Raw genomic sequence first — 17,779 nt, 5'->3', positions numbered from 1 at the left:
GGTTAATGGATGCTATTCATCTTTTCTAGCCTGACTTAACACCCAACCAGGCTGGGAAAGAATAATTCCCATGCTCAGGGAACTGGCCATGGGAATCTTCCCACTCACAGGGAAAGGTTTGGCTTCCATTCCCTTTATGGGAGTATCCTGAGCAGTTTATGCAAAATGCAGAAAGCATTAAATACCTGCTTCATATCAGCATAAAGGTAGATCTGAACTTGTGGGAAAGGGTGAGATTAAAAAAGTAGAGAATAGAGAAAAACAATTGAAGAAGACCAGAGATAAATCCTAGGAGAACACACATCTTAAAGAGTTGAAAAAAAGCCAAAGAATTGGCCAAGGACATAGAGGAGAGGCTACACAAGTAGGAGAGAAATGAGAATGTGGTATTTCTAAAGCCAAGGGTGAAGAGAATATTTAAAACAAGAGGATAGTAAATGGCTACCAAAAATGGCTGAAGCAAGATAAGGATTAAAGGGAAAAACCCATTAGGTTTGATGATTAGGATATCACTGATGACCTTTGAAAGAATGGTTTCAGTAGAGTAGTGATAATGTAAATTAGAATACAGAGGGTTGAGGTAAGAGTTTATTGGATGTATGAATGAATGAAGTAGAAGTATTGGGTATAGACATTTTCCCCACGAATTTTAGAAGTAAAAGGAAAAATAAAGATGGCATGGTAGTAGAAAAGTAGCTTTCAAGGGGAAAGGGAGAGGTCATTCCCAAATGGTGGAGGTCACCTCCATAGTTTCTATTTTGCTAATGAGTCTGGGTTGATTGCTTTAGAAGTTACAGAGGTACTAGGTGCCTTTGTGGGCATGAAGATAGTTACATAATTAGAAATTATAAGGGAAAAGGGAATACAAATCAGAGATTTGCAGTCCTACCTCTGCCAAGCTGACTTTCCCTCTCATTTCCTTTACCCATACCCATTAAACAATCTTTCCAGTTCTTATTGTCAATGAAGATAGAAGAGGGAAATGCAGGGATTCCTTTGTTCCTTATTTCTCAGGACCGATCTCATAGAATGTTAGAACTAGATGGGACCTTTGAATTCAATTAGTTCGATTATTCTCTCATTCTAAAGATAAGGAAACTGAGACCCACAGACTCTCTGTGTTTCTCTTGTCCTATTTTTCATGTACAATCTTTATGCATAGCCTGTATCTTATGGCCCCAATCCAAATAGGCCCCAATCTTTTCTTGACATCTTTCCAAGAGACCAAGTCACTGGTCATCACTTACAGATAGAAAGAGATAAAAAACTATGTTCTCACAATGAACTTTTCAGACATTGCTCCATTACTTCCTAAAGAAAACCCATCTTTATGATCCTGTGACCACATTTCTTCCCATTTAATTTTATATTATTAGATTTGACTCAGTACTCTAACCTAATTTTTGGGAATCCTGACTCTCCCCCCTCTAAATTACCTATTAATTATCCTTTCCAGTTTTGTATCATTTGCAAATTTGATAAATATGCCATCTACACACTCATTTAAATCCATGATTTTAAGAACATCCAACACACATGGCCAAAGATATATACATGAAATATTGTATGATTACAAAATCAAATCATTATGGGTCAAGTCTCTGGACCAATTCTGAATCTACGAAATTCCTGTAATCTAGTCCACATCTCTCCATTTTATCCTCAAAAAGGTTTTAATTCCTTGGGCTTAATTTTGCTTATTCATAGTAAGGAAGGGACTAAACTAGATAAAATGAAATGAAACTTCTGGTTCAATTATTCCACTATAATCCACTCTCCAGGGATAGAACATGATATTCATTTAAATTTTTTTTCCATAGAGTGTCCTTTCTCCCTTCCATCTAGTTCCTACCCCAATCCAAATCCTACACCTGATGAATCTATTAGATCCATACTCACCCCACCAGAGGAACTTCTGACCCATGATGGCAACTCCCAGTTCACAGCTCGTTCTGTTTTTTTCATGTTCTTGGGTCCTTTTATAATCCAAGATTTTTTTAAAAGCCTGTCTTTCAGGAAGGAAGCTGTAGCATCCACCCAATCATTCCATTGTCCCTCCCTGGCTTTATTTACCTTGTGAAATTTTCTGGAAGTCACTTAAGCAATATCTTTTCTCAACATGTCTCAAAGCATCTTCTCACACTCTTATGTCACAAGGATTTAGAAGGACAGCCCCATAGGGCTGAGATAGTCTTGCAATTCTGACCTTCTCCCTAGTTTCACGTGCCTTACTCTGGAGTCAAGGTCCTGGGTCTTCCTCACATGTGTTAAAGGGAACCCTTTGCAAATAGATGTTTTTTAAAGCAATAGGTAGCCTCCTAAAAAGACTTTATTCTCTAGAAAAGTGCCAAGGAAGATAGCACACTCAGCCCTGTCTCTTCATCATTTATTTACATTATTTTCCTGAGCCCTCAACTGATCTATACAAGTTCTGTGAATTCTATTATTCCTCAAAGGACTTTCTCTTGAAATCCATCCTGCATTTCCTACTTCTTATATCGTTCTTTCCCAACTGTTCATCCATTAATCAAACTGTAACCAGTTCTTCCAACTGCTTTACACAAGTGTCTCCTTTTCTTCTATTCCCAGACTTCCCTATGCCCAACTGGAGCAATAGTAACAACAGGAGGAGAAGAGGTACCAGAAATATCTCCAGAGAACTGAAGTATGAAAATCAGAAACATTGCACATATGGATTCTTTAGTAGCACAGAAGCCATGGCAGAGTAGATAAGAGAGTGATGGGCTGGATATCAGAAATGTTTGAATTCAAATTCAGACTAAGATATTTACCAACTGTGTAAACCTGGGCAAGTCATTTCACCTCTGTCTGCTTCAGTTACTTCAACTGTAAAGTGGGGACAATAACAGCTCACAGGATTATTATGAGCATCAAATGAGATATTTTTTATTTAATTTTTGATTTTTTATAAAGTTTTTTATTTTCCAAACATATACATGAATAGTTTGCAATATTCATCCTTAGAAAACCTTGTGATCCGAATTTTTTTTTTCCTCCCTTCCCTCCACCCTTTCCCCTAGGCAGCAAGTAATCCAATATATGTTAAACATATGTAATTCTCCTGTACATATTTCCACAATTATCATGCTGCACAAGAAAAATCAGATCAAAAAGGAAAAAAATGAGGAAAAAAAAGAACAAAAAGCAAGCAAACAATAACAAAAAGTGAAAATGCTATGTTGTGATCCATACTCAGGCCCTATAATCCTCTCTCTTCATCACAAATCTATTGGTACTGATCTGAATCACCTCATTCTTGAAAAGAGCCATGTCCATCAGAATTGATCATTGTATAATCTTGCTATTGCTGCATACAATGATCGCCTGGTTCTCATTTCACTCAGTATCGGTTCCTATAAGTCTCTCCAGGCCTCTAAAATTCTCCTGCTGAGAATTTCTTATAGAACAATAATATTCCATAAGATTCATACACCATAACTTATTCAGCCATTCTTCAACTGATGGGCATCCACTCAGTTTCCAGTTTCTTGCCACTACAAACAGGGCTGCCACAAATATTTTTGTGCATGTGGGTCCCTTTCCCTTTTTTATGATCAAATGAGATATTTGTAAAAAGCATTTAGCATGGTGCATGAAATATAGGAGATATTTATTATTTTTACATCATGATTTACAAAGCTGACTTGAGAGAACCCTTTGTACTACTTGCCATCTCTCTCCTCCATCACCTCCCACACAAAATTCCTTTTCCCCTCAACTTCCTGATGATCTAGTCAAAGAAAGCTTCATGGACATAAAGACTTGAGCTGCACTTTAAGGGAAGGGCATGATGCAAATGGGCCAACAAAAAAAAAAAGGGAGACATTCCAGGCAAGGGAAGTACAATGAGAAGGTTTGTATAGTAAGAAATTCTAGAGAAATGTTTCAGGGAATTCTGATTTCCCCAGATAGTTGGAAAGATGGGAGGGTTCTTGTGAGAGAGCCATGTGAAATTATTTGGGAGAGATACTCCAACTCAAATAGAAAATGATCCCTGAAGGTGGTGTGTTGACTTAGAAAATCACAAACAAAAATCTATTGTATTTTTATTTATTTTGTTAAACATTTCCTAATTGGATTTTAGTTTGGTTTGGCGGCATTTAAGAACATTGCACTGAGTTTACCACCTTGACTTCAAGAATTCTAGTGTCAAAATATTTTTTTTTAAAATGTGGGCCATGGAAAATCATGTGGCAACTAAGTGGCACGGTTCCCAGCCTGCAATCAGGAAAATTTTCCTACGTTAAGTCACTTAAACCTTTTACCTCGGTTTCTTCATCTGTGAAATAAGCTGGAAAAGTAAATGATAAACCACTCCTGTATCTTCACCAAGAAAATCCCAGATGGCGTCATGAAGAATTGAATATAACTGAAGCAACTGGATAACAATTGGATGTTTTGAGCCATTTAAAAATAAAAATAAAATATTTAAAAATATAATTTTAGGACAAGATCCATAAGATTGATTACTGGATACCAGAGGATGGAGAAAGAACTGGAAACCAAACTAAGAAACGATTGCAAAGAAAGATTCTATAATTCCCCAAATATTAGTTGCAATTTGTCATAGTACAGGCCTGGAAGGCCTGGAAGGAAAGTAAGTATGCACCAACTGGGGAATAGCTAAACAAATTTTGATACATGAAGTAACAGAACATTACTATTCAATATGAAATAAAGACTAGATTAGACAAGTAAATGAAACAGTTGCATATAGTAGTATAATGATTGATAAGTTCAGGAAATGACTCCCTATTTAAAAAAAAAAAAAAACTTCCATCTTGATAAAAATTACTGGGAAAAGTGAAAAGTAAACTGGGAGAAACTAGAGTTACACCAGCACTCTTTGTACTGTATACTATAATTAACTACAAAGAAATAAATTGCATAAATTAAAAAGATCATATCTTTTAAAACTTGGTGGAAAAACTTTTTAAAAAATAGAGCTTGCTGATAGCTTGCATTTCTTCATTTGAGAACTGCCTATTCATAAAAAAAAACAACTTATATTGTGAAGATTGGCTTTTATTATTATATATTTGTATCAATTATGTTAGGACTTTATCAGAGAAATTTGTTGGGGAAATTTTCCGAAATAATTGTTTCCTCTTTGACTCTAATTGTATTTATTGTTTTTAACAGAAGCCTTTCAGTTCATATAATTTAAAGGGTTTTGTTTTATTTTTTTAATTAACCTTTAACTCTTGTTTGATAAGAATTCTCCATCTTGTCATAATTGTGAAAACCTTCCTTTTTTTTATGAATAGGCAGTTCTCAAATGAAGAAATGCAAGCTATCAGCAAGCTCTATTTTTTAAAAAGTTTCAAGTCACCAATAATAAGAGAAATACAAATAAAAATGACTGTGGTTCTACCTCACTCTCAGCAGATTAGCAAAAATAATAAAAGAGAAAAACAGGCATTTTTGGAAGAGTTGTAGAAAGGTAGGCACATTAATGGGCTCTTGGTGGATCTCTGAATTAGTTCAACCATTCTGGAAAACAGTTTGGAACTATATGCCAAAATTCACTAAATTACAATATACCCTTTGATGTAGTCATAGACAATTAGGTATTTATTCTGAGTAAGTTAGGGTCAGAAGGAAAGGGTTTATGTGTAATATGTATAGCAGCAGTTTATATTGTGATAAACACCAAAACCAAAATAGGTGTCCACTGATTGGCAAATAGTTGCACAAATGATGGTATATGAATGCAATAAAATTTTATTAAACCATAAGCAATAATGTGTATGATGGATTCAGGGAAACAGAGAAAAATTTGTATGAACTGATACAAAGTGAATTGAGCAGAATCAGGAGAAAATTTATCACTGACCTTCATGATGTAAGGAGAGACAGCACTGAAAGACCACAGAACTTAGACTAAAGCAGAGTCATAATTTTAAATATTAATGATGAAGCATATCTTCCATCTCTTGATAGAACAGTAATAGACCATGGCATATAAACATATATGCAGATAAATATAATTCATCTAAATAAGATTTTGATAAAGGCATAAAAGAAGAGCCAATGATGTGTAACAGAGGCTGGAAAAATCCCTCAGGGAAGGTTTCATAGAATTAGGCATTATTTCAAAAAGTATAAATTGATAATGGGGGAAGCTATTCCATGTCTGAGCAAAGGAATGGGTTTGTTAAACTTGATGAATAGTATAGTTTTGTAAAACATTGGGTATTTGAGACAGACTGTTTAGTGTGATATGAGAATGGAATGACAAGTTAGAAATATCAAAAAAAGACTAAGATGTTTGTATTTTATTCAGTAAGTAATGATCTTTTGAACATGATCATTGTTGAGCACTAGAAAGATTGCATTGGCAATGTCTACAAAAGATTGGAGCAGAAATATAGGAATAGCCAGGAATGGAGGTGAGGAGATTAATACAGTAATTCAGGTCAGACATAATAAAAATCTGAATTAAAGTATTGGCAATGGTAAGAGTAAAGAGAGATATTTTAAGTCAATAAGCATTTATTAAACAACTATTCGTGGATGATACTGGGCAAAGCATCAGGGATATGGAAAACTTTAACAAACCCTCTCCTCTTTCTCCTCCTTTTTGAATCCCTATGATTCAAAGGTTTAAAATGCCTAAATGGAAACTCCCCTCCCTTGCTATAATTTTCTATTCCCTTATCTCCACCTCGGCTCTACCCATGCAATTATAATCCCACTTTACCTTCTACTTCCACTATGCCTTTTATAATTCCCTTCAAATTTCCCTTTATATGAGATCTTTTCTTTTCACAACACCTTAAACTATTGCAAGAATAGAAATTTGGCTTCTTCCAGGAGACTACCCTTGCCTACTCTCTACAATAGTGATGTTAAACTCAGAAAGAAGAACCATTAATCCATTTATAAGGATACCTAGGAACTGCATATTTACAGGTTTAAAATGTAATATTATCTATGTTTTGTTGTATTTTTTATTTATTTTGTTAAATTTTCCTAATTACATATTAATCTGCTTCAGGCTGCTCTCTACTCTAAAGTACTTATTCCTCACATTTCTCCAACATACTAGAATAGGAGAAACAATGGTTCATTCATTAGTTCTTCCTGATTTTTGTTTGAGGCTTTGCCTGTAACCATTTTAACATTGTTATCCTCATCTGAGTTTGTGTTTTGATCTTCCCTATCACCACAATAACTTTTTTTTTGGTTGGGTTTTTTGTTGTTGTTCTTTTTCTAGCCTATTTCATGACTTTTAACTTTGTATTAAAAGGAGAAGGCGCTGTTCCAAGCTTCATGTTTTTCATGATGTTCTTTTTAGAACTAATTCCGGGGGTTTGGAAATTTTAGTTCTTCCAAGGTGGTATGATCTGAGGACAGATGAATTCACTCCTCTCCTGCCTGTGTTCTGGTCTGTGAGTGACCACAAACATTCTTTTCTGCCCTGGAATTTGTTCCCCTGTGGCCTGGGGTGTTAGTGATCCTCTTTTACTCTGGAACTGCATCCCAGAACTGTGTTTGGGCAATGCAACAGATTCCTGCACCCAGCACGGGCTAAGTGTCCACTGTAATCTCTTTCTGACCAGTTGTCTGACTTTTTGCTTTCTGTGAGTTGGCTGAGTGCTCTACAAGTCACTGTTGTTGACCCTCAAAAACTGCACTGGTTTTCTGGGGAAGTCTTTTTCTGGCTTTTCTAGTTATACTAGACTGTGCTATATTCATTCCAGTGAAACAGACTTTTCCTGTAGAACCTCTAAGTGGTCCTGGGCTATAAAATTGTTTCATCACATCCTTTTGTTCATTCTGCTGCACTAAAATTCAGTTTGAGGTATTATTTAAAGTTGTTTGGAGGGGAATTTGGGAGAGCTCAGGCAAATTCCTGTCATTACTTCACTTGACTCTGCCCATTAAGACACTTCTATTTTACCACCTCTAACTAAGCAACTTCTCCAAGATCTATCTTTAACTCCCTCCAAAGAAGGGGAAAATCTAAACAAAAAGCCATTTTCTGTTTTTGTGGTCAGAGGTACTTAGTGTTGGCCATTGTGGATCATAAACCGAGCACAGTTCCTTCCATCTTGGTAAATTGAGCCAAGCCCCTTAATTTTGTGTCAAGCATTAACTCAGAATTTTTGCCACATTTCTCACCACAATGATTCCTCCACAAGAACATTCTGTGTAATAATTTCTATTTAGGGAGACTTCAAAAGTTCCCTGATCATTCAGGTCAACATTTCTAATTGCAACATCCTTTCCCAATTTCCTTTGCCTGAAACTAACCCCTCTCCTTTGTTATTTAAGCATATATAAGCCCCATGTAAACACACTTTGGGGGGGGGTCTCTGCCCTTTGAATAAGATGCCTTTGCTGGAAAACTTAATGATCCCCAAAACAAGTTTGGTTCTTTGGGTTCTCATTAATACCAAGTTACCCAAAGTTGGTGAAAGCAGTGGGATTCAAGGTAAATGAAACAACTAGACAACTGGATTATCTCAGAATCATGAATCAGGATGTGGCAGAATTTATCCACTTGAAATGGCCTACTTCAGTGTCAGGGATAAGGAAATGATTAAGTAGAATTTATTTCTAACCCATTTTCTTTCAGCGGATGGGATCACTGTTCAGGCAGGTCCCAATTGGACAAGACTCATTCGTCTATGAATGACAACCCCTTTGACCTAATCAGCTGAGGAAGAGAATTAGTTTATGTTTAGAAAGTACTTTTGGTTTGATCTTGACTTCCCTAGCAAGTATCCATTTATCTGTCTGCTTTGGGTATGATTTCAGTTAGAGTTGTTCTCTAGTAGAAGAATTCCCTGCTCTTGAACAATGGATCCTTTATCATCCTATTAACATTTCTCACTCATAAGCCAGATGTCCATCCCAAAACTACAATTAATGACAATCATCCCGAGGCTGTCTTGAACATGACTCTGTAACAGCAATCTCAATTGCAAGAGCTGTTAATTAGAATGCCATAGACCACCAGGAGAGATTCTACCCTCGTGTTCCCTGGGTTTCCTTTAAATTCACAAATTGAACATTGGATATGTGATGAGTGTTCCAAAGGTGAAATATAAAACCTGATCACCCCCACAGCATACACAATCCTTCTTTAAGAAATTCTTTAATGGAAGGGAAAGGGACCTGTATGTGCACAAATGTTTGTGGCAGCCCTGTTTGTAGTGGCCAGAAACTGGAAACTGAGTGGATGCCCATCAAATGGAGAATGGCTGAATAAATTGTGGTATATGAATATTATGGAATATTATTGTTCTGTAAGAAATGACCAGCAGGATGATTTCAGAAAGTCCTAGAGAGACTTACACGAACTGATGCTGAGTGAAATAAGCAGGTCCAGGGGATCATTCTGTACTTCAACAACAATACTATATGATGATCAATTCTGATGGATCTGGCCATCTTCAGCAATGAGATGAACTAAATCAGTTCCAGTGGAGCAGTAATGAACTGCACCAGCTACGCCCAGGGAAAGAACTCTGAGAAATGAGTATGAACCATTACATAGAATTCCCAATCCCTCTATTTTTGTCCACCTGCATTTTTGATTTCCTTCACAGGTTAATTGTACACCATTTCAAAGTCTGATTCTTTTTGTACAGCAAAATAACTGTTAGGACATGTATGCTTATATTGTATTTAATTTATACTTTAACATATTTAATATGTATTGGTTAACCTGCCATTGGGGGGAAGGGATAGGAGGAAGGAGGGGAAAAGTTGGAACAAAAGGTTTGGCAGTCGTCAATGCTGTAAAATTACCCATGCATATAACTTGTAAATAAAAAGCTATAATAAAAAAAATTTAAAAAAAAATTCTTTAATTAAATGCCCCCCCACAATTGGTTTATGTTTCTTATTCTCTGATCTATGTCCCCAGAGAGCCAATTCCCCCCCCAAATCATAGAGAATACAGGGGAATTCATTGAAAAGTTGTAAATGTTTAAAGCTTAGTGATTTACCTGGGTAGACACAAACCAACTAATGAGAGTAGTTGTGGGAAGGGCTCTTTGGGTTGGATCTAAGCCAGAAGTCTGATTAACCTAGGAGCCTTCCCTGTAACTCTAATACCATGGAGATGACTCACAGGGCTGTTTTGGAAGACATCAGGAAGCTCTTTCCCCATAAAATAGATTGGGAAAAAATTAATTGGTGTGTCCAGAAAGAGAATGAAACCCAAGGGGCATTTTGGATGCTTCCATCACTGTTGCCACAACTATAGCAGATTGAAGGATCCTTCAGAAGGAAAGGAAGTCTTCCAATTTCAGTTTGTTAAAGATCTCAGGGAACTTCTGTAGTCAGACTACTAGAAATGCTTTTTGAGTCTGACAGAAGCTATCCTGGAGGACGTTACCTGGGTGACCTCAGGCCATTTCTACTAGGAGAAAACAGAAAGAACGAGGGATAATTGTGTTACAATCCAGTCATTGGAAGAGAATTGAGGTGGCACCTTGTCCCCCAGTTCTGAGGGTCCCTGTCTGTCTTCATATCAAAAGTGGATAATTCACTCTACTGACAAGAAGACCCTCTTCCCTCAGAATATTTGTGTCTGTTGTCAGTGGGGTCATTAGAAAAACAAATGCCTCAATCATTAGCCTGAGAATCCTAGTACAGACTTGCCAAGGTATCCTAAGGGACTCCAACTAAATAGCTAGATAGAGATCACAATTTTTCCCTTTTTCTTACTTTGAGCAACCTATTTTTCTCCCTAGAAATTGCAGGGAAGGGGCGGCTAGGTGGTGAAGTGGATAGAGAACCAGCCCTGAAGTCAGGAGGACCCGAATTCAAATCTGGCCTCAAACACTTAACATTTCCTAGTTGTGTGACCCTGGACAAATTACTTAACCCCAATTGCCTCAGCAAAAAAAAAAAGAAAAAAGAAATCACAGGGAAAAAGGTCCCTAATCCCCTGGATATAGGGGCTTCTTTTTTCTGTTTTAGCCATGGATGCCCCCTCATGTTCCTGCTCCAACTGTTTTGGTTGGGAGAGGAGAGTTAAGTCTTCACTCATTCCTTCTAAGTCCTTGTTCCCCATTAGCCATCTGGACCAGGATCTTTTAGGTCTCAGGGAGTATACTAACCACAACTCCAATGATACCCTCCATTTGCACGTTCCTGGTTTGCCAGTCCCACTGTTGGTTCTGTTGTTTGAATTCCCACTTCAAAATGAGTCCAGTGATTCCTGGTTGGTTCCTTGGGCCTACAGTGAGATTGGTTAGCCAGTTCAGGGTAACCTCATCTTTATTCCCTTCAAGCCAAATTTGTCCTTTCCATCCTGAAAACAATACCTGCTGTCCCAAGAGACAGAGGAAGGTGCGGTGCCCATTATTAATGACTTCATTCCCCAGAACTTAATGGATCCCACCAGATATCCTTGAAACACGCCTTGTAACTTACCATACCCAAGGTGAAGAAATTTTCTGCTGATGGGAAACTAATAAACAGATTTGTTTAAAATTTACATAAGATTTGCATCCTATTAATAACTGTGTGGTCTCCTTTGATCCTGTTGTTCCTAACCCATTTTATATTAACCTGCAGCTAGGGAAAGTGGGTTGGTCTTCAGGTGTGACTGATCATGGTCTCTCTAACAAAAGAAAAAAAAGAAAGAAAGAAAATGAAAGACAGACAGAAAGAAAGACAGAAAGAAAGACAGACAGAAAGAAAGAAAGAAAGAAAGAAAGAAAGAAAGAAAGAAAGAAAGAAAGAAAGAAAGAAAGAAAGAAAGAAAGAAAGAAAGAAAGAAAAAGAAAGGAAGGAAGGAAGAAAGAAAGGAAGGAAGAAAGAAAGAAAGAAAGAAAGAAAGAAAGAAAGAAAGAAAGGAAGGAAGGAAGGAAGGAAGGAAGGAAGGAAGGAAGGAAGGAAGGAAGGAAGGAAGGAAGGAAGGAAGGAAGGAAGGAAGGAAGGAAGAAAGAAAGAAAGAAAGAAAGAAAGAAAGAAAGAAAGAAAGAAAGAAAGAAAGAAAGAAAGATTAATTGCTTTATAGGTCTCAGCTGCCTCAAGTAATCTTGGCCTGAAAGTCAGAACTATCTCAATCAGGTTTCCCCTCCCCGTTTTTGGCCTCCTCCTTGAAAACCAAATTTCCCCTAATTTTGATATGAAGACAAAAAGACAAAAGAGTTGTCCCTTGGAGAGGGTCTAACACAAGCTGATTTTCTGCTTATCTGTAAATAGAAACAAGGGTCCTCCTTAAAGTGATTAGTAAATTTTTGGGGGCAAGGAGTGATCACATTATTCACCCATATCTTTTAAGCTACCGAGAAATGGGGTCTGACAAAATGAGGTAAAGGGTATGTTACAGAGTAATACTATTAAATGATACAACATAATATTAATTTTTATCATTAACAATACTAGATAACTTTTTGGGGGATGACCAATCTCTTTTTCAGACAGTTTGGGATGCAATAACAAAAAACAAAACAAAAAACCTTCATTCTTGTAATCTTCCCTTTCCCCCTTCCCCAATTATTTTGTCTTGTTACTGCTATTAGTCATTTTCAGTCTTGTCCAACTCTTTGTGACCCTTTTTGGGGTTTTCTTGGCAGAGACACTGGAGTGATTTACCATTTCCTTCTCCAGCTCATTTGACAGGTTAGGAAACTGAGGCAGACAGGATGAAATACCTTGTCTAGGATCACACAGCTAGTACCTTTCTGCCTGATTTGAAATTGGAAAGATGAGTCTTCCTAATTGATGTTCGATTTACTGTCACCTAGCTAACCCACACCTAGGATAAAAGAAAATCTCAGAAATAGCCTCAGGTACAATTTATGATAAAAATATCCACCACTGAACACAGGTTCTCCAAAGGATAAAATATGTGGTTCTGAAGAGAAATCCTGCGTACTTTCCTTTTTTTTTCTTTTTTTCTTTTTCTTTTTTTACTTTCCATTCTCTTACATGGTCTGCTTGAAAACCCCTTGCAAACTGAGTTCTGGTCTGAAGGAAAGGAAGAACTAGACTAAATACTTTGTAATTGTTCTGGTCTGAAGCATAGTCTCAGGCAACCTCTCCTGTACCTTGTCTTTAAGCACTCTGTGCTTCTTTCCTTAATTATGGACTGCTGTTGAGATTTTCTTTCCTCTGAAGGCTAACCAGTACAGGGTATATTTATCCTCCACCCATTCCCATGTCCAGTCTTTAGGACCATTATCCTTCAATTTTATCTAGCCCATTGCTAGGAATTGATTATAAAAGCAAAGGAAATAAGAAACTATCTTTATAAAAACAAACAAACAAAAAAAAAAACATTGCTGTCTGCTCTATTTGTACCAGCAAGAAGATCAGAAGCAACTTATATGGCCAAATAATGAGAGAATGGTTGGATAATTGCATGTGGTTAACACTGGAGAGGCAGAGTAGTAAGGGGCTGACCTCAGAGTTTGATAGGACACATGCAGGTCACTTCATTGCTCAGTTATCCAAGCTATGAATTTCAGAACAGTCACTGCTCTGCATTAGTAGAGACCCATTAATCTGCATCAGCGAAATCACATCTCCCCAAAAGTGAGGAGAAAGATTTTAACATAATGGAATATTATTTTGTGATTAAAAAGTCATAAATACGAAAGAAATGAAAGAAAAAAATATATATAATATATATTTTTATATATATAAAAATATATACACACACATTTATATCTATATCTAATGTATACATACAGAATCTAATATACACATTTATATCTATATCAATTATACACATATATATATACACATATACACATTTATATCTATATCTAATATACACGCATTTATATCTTTATCTATCTAATCTACATATTTGATTATATAAATTTTAGAAATATTGCATAAACAAAACCAATGCAGCTAAAATTAGAAGGAAAACAAGGAATTGGAGGAAAAATTCTTTGTGAAATATTTCCCTAAAAAAAGTCATTTCCAAAATATATAGGGAACTGATTCAAATTTATGAAAATAAGAAACATTCCCCAATGATAAATGGTCAAACTGATACATTTTTCAGGGAGGAAGAGGAGGAAAAGAGAAAAAAGAAGAAAAGAAAAGAAAAATTCTAAGCACTCTGCCCTCAGAGTACCAAACAATCAATCTTGTTTGGGTTAGAGACTCAGTAAGTGCCAGGCTTAATGAACTGGGGATAATACCTGCAAAAGGAAATCCGGGCCACTCAAGTAGCATTAAATCTTTTATAGGAACAGGGAAGGCAACAAAGGGATCAGCAAAGAACAAAGACTCAGTTATTGAACTCAGAGCCTGGGTCAGCCTAGATCACCCCCTCTTTACATAGCATCTTTTGTTCTGTATAGGATGACATTTCAATTTGTCATGTATATGTATAGGACAGCTTGCCATCTGGGGGAGGGGGTGGAGGGAGGGAGGGGAAAAGTGGGAACAGAAGTGAGTGCAAGGGATAATGTTGTAAAAAATTACCCAGGCATGGGTTCTGTCAATAAAAAGTTATAATTATTAAAAAAAAAAAATTTACCCAGCCTCAAAAATAAATAAATAAATAAATTTGTCATGTACATATATTTGTGTATGTGTGTGTATATGTATATGTATACATATACATACACAAATGCATATGTGTACAAGTTCATGTACATACATATAAAAGAGGCAGTGTATCTGAGTGGATGGGAAGCCAGTTCCTGAGGAGGACATCCTTGGATTAAAGTCTTTCCTCTGACCTCCTGGGCAAGCTGTTTAACCCCTATCCAAGAGAATTAACTCTGTGAAGATAAATCTCTATTGGTAGAGAGTTCTCTACATCAATAAAGTCACAGGCTCATTAAAAAAAAAAAAAAAAAAAAAAAAAAACTACACAAATCTCGTCATGTTTTAGTGACTGAACTCTGTAATCTGTGAGTGACAGTTACCACGACCGTGTAATCCTTGATGTCAGAAGAGATTGAACCAGTTGAATTGTTTGAATCTGGAAGTTCTGAGCTTGCACTGTGGCTAAGGGTGACTGGGAATCCAATCTGAGTCTGGCACAAACACAGTGAGCTCCTGAGGGACGAGGGCTAAGGGAGAACCAGTCCAAACAGGAAATTCTGGGCAAGTAAGATCAATATTGGGGTTAGGTCTGTGGAACAGGAAAAGTGTTGTTATTACTGTTCAGTCATCTCAGTCATGTCCAGCTCCTCTTGGCCCCAGTTGGGGTTTTCTTGGCAAAGATACTGGAATGATTTGCCTTTGCCTTCCTCAGTTCATTTTAAAGATGAGGTATGGAGACAAAGGGCTAAGTGATGTGCCCAGGGTCACCCAGGTATTAAGTATATAAAATCAGATTTAAACTTAGGAAGATGCTTCTAAGTCCCGCGCACTGTCTACTACAGCACCTGGTTACAACGTACTTTCACCCTAGTGATATAGGGAGACTCAGTTTCAGAACAACAAGTCACCACAATTCTGGGGAACTCACCTAGTCATTTTATGTTTCCAGTGAGTATGTTTGCCTCCATTTCCACAGCAACAATGCTAACAGCCTATAGCTGGGATCTAAAGAAGAAAAGAATATGAGGTTCTGGAGAATTTGATAGCTGGAGAAGAAAATAAGGAAGTTTTAAAGAACATAATAGAGAAGAATATAAGGTACAGGATATTTTAGATTTGTGATAGAAGCTGGCCTGGTGGTACTATCTTACTCTAAACTTATTTATATTCTACATATTAGAATGTGGAATTCTGGTACAGAAATTACCTCTAAGACTTCACTGCAGGTTGTCAACTCCTCTTGCATATATCGTTTTAGAGGGTTGGCTGGAATTATGAGAAATTAAGTCACCTGCCCATAATCACAGAATCAATGTTTATTAGAAATGCTATTAAAAACGGTTTGGACATGTCTATTTATTTTATATTTAATTTATACTTTAACATATTTAACATGTATTGGTCAACCTGCCATACGGGGGAGGGGGCGAGGGGAAGGAGGGGAAAAGTTGGAACAAAAGGTTTGGCAATTGTCAATGCTATAAAATTACCCACGCATATAACTTGTAAATAAAAAGCTATTAAAAAAAAAAAAAGAAATAGTATTAAAATCCAGGTCTTCCTGATTCTAAGACCAATTTTCTATTTACTAGCTCATATTGTGTCTCTCAATAAAAATAATAACTTGACACTAATATAGGAGTTTGCAAAACTAGTGTGATCTCATATAAAGAAGAATGCCAATAGATAATATTCATGCTGAAGACATGTTATTTAATAAAAAGAAATCTCCCTGATAATCGGGTGCCCTGGGAATCCCCTTCCACTTTTTCTGGAGGAGTAGTGTTAGTAAAATAAATAAGGAAATCAATATCTCTAAGAAGCTAAATACTATAGCTAGTAAATGTATAGACAGTATAGGCATTTGGCTGTCACAATTAGACCTAGATGTCCTAAAATGTCACCTTTAGCTGGACTATTTATGGGAGGAAAAAAAAAGGAGATTCATGGAATCAGTAGATTATTAGGCTTGCAACAGCCCTGCTCTTCGGCATATTCAGTTATTTGGGGAGGATAGGATTCGAGATAACTTCTGGGTCTTAGGAAGGACATCAATTCATTGTCACAATCTCCGCTCAATGGATATCTTGCTGCTTATTTTCCCAGTTCAACTATTGCTAAAGTTAGTTGAGTAAGCAAATTAATTATAAATTTATTTTCCTTGTCCAGGTGTAGTATTGCTGTAGTAAAATTTGACACCTCCTCCAATGGTAGGAGGCCAACTTTCCAGTTAGAGTGGGTACCATGGCCCAATTTGTATATCTGTTTCATTTATTCTTTGTAGGAGGCCACCTTTCCAATATGGGTGGTGGTAAGGCTGTTAAGATGTGGCCCAGTTTGTACATCTGTTTCTGTTATTCTTCTGGGACATCTCCCCATATCTTTTAGGATAAGTGTGAAAGCATCGTAAATAGGGAGGGGGAGAAATGAACCAAGAAGGGAAATTACTATTCTAGGTCTGATTCTGATTAATAAGGAAGAACTGATTGATTAAGTCAAGTGATGGGAACCTGGCAAGAAAATGACCATGTTGGTCAATACCTAAAGAAAATTATGATATGAATACATTATTTTTTAGTAAATGAATATACTAGAATTGTATTGTAAAATGATAGAAAAATAAATATATAAAATGATACTATATATTTTAAATATATATTTATATATACAAATGATAGAAATTATGAATGATTCATATGATTCAGAGAAATTTGAAGAGACTTGTGTGAACTAATGAAGAACTAGGAAAGGAATTTACATGACAACGATTATAAATATTGGAAAAAAAAGAATGTCAAGTCTAATTAAATGCATCTTGACCACCAGGTGGCACAGTGGATAGAATATTGTTCTAGGACTTTGAAACCCTTGAGATCAAGTTTCAAATACTTACAAGTTGCATGATTCTTGGCAAGTCAGTTAAGCTCTATCAGTCTCAACTTCCTCAATTGTAAAATATGAATAATAATAACACCTACTTTACAGAGCTGATATGTACATACTTTACATATGTAAAGTGTTTTGTAAATATTAAAATGCTATATTAATGTTTGCTAGTAGGAGGACCAAGATCTTAGTGAGGTGATGGTAAGAATTTAATTTCAATAGATCCTCAATAATTAGAAGAAACTTATTAGCAAGAATTAGAAGAAACAAAAGATCAGCACATAAAAAAGAAAATACTGCAAGGTAATCTCTATCCAAACAAAAGACAAAAGTACCATATTTTTGGTACCTCTGCTCCAGCCCTGGTTCTACCCTATTTTGGATCCTG

At 36.4% G+C, this 17,779-nt stretch overlaps 1 protein-coding gene across 1 annotated transcript in view; it reads right to left on the bottom strand.

The window, feature by feature from the left end:
- Positions 1–17,779, bottom strand: part of CHI3L2 (chitinase 3 like 2) — a 32,867-nt gene that overhangs the window by 11,060 nt on the left and 4,028 nt on the right. Inside the window, exon 2 of the mRNA XM_031967271.1 lies at positions 15,434–15,510. The gene's annotated coding sequence lies outside the window, so the exon portion shown is untranslated. The remainder of the gene's footprint in view (positions 1–15,433; positions 15,511–17,779) is intronic.

The sequence above is a fragment of the Sarcophilus harrisii genome, chromosome 4, assembly GCF_902635505.1.
Source record: "Sarcophilus harrisii chromosome 4, mSarHar1.11, whole genome shotgun sequence".
Lineage (NCBI taxonomy): Eukaryota > Metazoa > Chordata > Mammalia > Dasyuromorphia > Dasyuridae > Sarcophilus > Sarcophilus harrisii.
Note: the sequence above shows the minus strand (reverse complement) of the source record. Positions and strands in the feature narration are given on the sequence as shown.